Source organism: Caenorhabditis briggsae (genome assembly GCF_000004555.2).
Source record: "Caenorhabditis briggsae complete genome, chrX, whole genome shotgun sequence".
In the NCBI taxonomy this organism is placed as follows: domain Eukaryota; kingdom Metazoa; phylum Nematoda; class Chromadorea; order Rhabditida; family Rhabditidae; genus Caenorhabditis; species Caenorhabditis briggsae.
In genome coordinates, this window is record NC_013491.2 from 7,493,258 (window position 1) to 7,494,910 (window position 1,653).

At 34.5% G+C, this 1,653-nt stretch overlaps 1 protein-coding gene across 1 annotated transcript in view; it reads left to right on the forward strand.

Annotated features, from left to right (window-relative positions):
• The window catches only part of CBG11820, a gene marked incomplete at both ends in the record, with an annotated part of 4,005 nt that overhangs the window by 791 nt on the left and 1,561 nt on the right, over positions 1-1,653 (forward strand). The window lies entirely within an intron of this gene.

Sequence of the window (1,653 nt, forward strand, 5' to 3'; positions counted from 1 at the left end):
GGCGGCAGTTTGGACGTTAGACATGCTAGTCGTTTCTGAAAAAGTGTGATTTATTCAATTGAAATGATCCTTCGAGTAATATCTGATGAAAATATTCAGTTCCGATCGGTTTTTGGTATTTTTGAAATTAAAAAAAATTACCGTTCGTAGTTGACCATTCAACAATTCCTTTTGAGAGACGTTTATAGACTCGTTTATAAATGTTGTCTGCTTCATGATGTTGATCATCTGAAAAGTTATATTTAAGATTGTTTAACGAATTTTCAATTTTGTGAAAAACTGTTGCATTTAGCAGTGTTTCTATCTTTCAGAATTTGGGTAACAATTTCTAGATCAAAAACAAGAAGATTGCAATTTTTTTGGTTTACTAGGCTTTCTGTTTTTGAAGGTTCGGCCTAGCTAACATGGAACTAACATGACTCCCAAGTCTTACCCTCGAAAAAATTGAGACGTATATGGTTAGAAAGAGCGTAAAAAGTTATTTGAGAATCCAAGACAAATAGTTTATAAAAATTTTTTTGGGGAGTTATGGCCCAAAAAGTACCAAAAAACAGTTGATAAAAAAACAACTAAAATTTCGAATGAATATTTTTTCGATTTTTTTCCTATTGATTGGATTATTGATTTTTCGTCTCGGAGTCCAAAACAAAATCGTCAGTGAATTTTTTATTTCTAGGGCCTAATTTGAATTTTTGTTCTAGCCGAACACAAGATTTCGTCTTTGTGCTGAATTCAAGTGTTATAACAAGAATAAAAGTAAATTTGGGACTTTTGAGATATTGAAAAAATTTTCGGTTTATTATTTTTCGGCAAATTATCTAGAAAACGATCATTGACCTCGGAAACAAGTACGGTGAAACTATTGCACGTCACAAAAAAGCCTCCGCGGAAGTAAAAAAAGCCAAACGCTCGGAAAAAAGTCACAAAGAAAAGCTCGAAGAGTTGGTTCTGAAAAAACGGGTCTGTCAAAACCAATCGAAATGGGACTCCTACTCTCGTCGTATTCGTGAGACATTCGAGCTTATCCGTGCAAGTGAAGAAGATATCAAGAGAGCGTTGGAAACCGAGGAATCCACTAAAGATGACATGGAGACGGCTGAACCGGAATGGAAGTTTGAATCGATGTGTTCTGGAGAAGCATACTATAAGAACGGAGAGTGGAAATGGCATAATTGATACATTACTTGTTTTTCTGGTCTTTCTGATCTTTTCTCAATAATTGAGAAATAATAAGCTTTAATTCTGATCATCAATCAAATCACCGTTTTGTATCCACTCACCCCGTGGCATTTTATTATCTCATCTCTGACTGATTTTTAAAATTTAATGAATGTATTATTTAGAAATATTTTGCTGTTGTGTTCTCTGATCTGAGAGTTTTATGGCATCATTTTATTTCAAATAACCACAATTTTAGGAACTTTACAAAGGCAGGTTTTTACTTTTGGACTAACCTGAATTTTGCCCATAATCGTCTCTACAAGTTTTCGGTATGGTACTATGAAAAGTCGTGCGATTAAAATCCGAATTTCCTGATAAAAATGGTTTTCAAAAATTGAACTCTCAGTAGGCAAGCTGCACGGTTCGGGTGTGTCTTCGAAAGTTCATAATGCAGCTCAGCCCGATCCAGCTTCAAGTATGAACTGAATGATC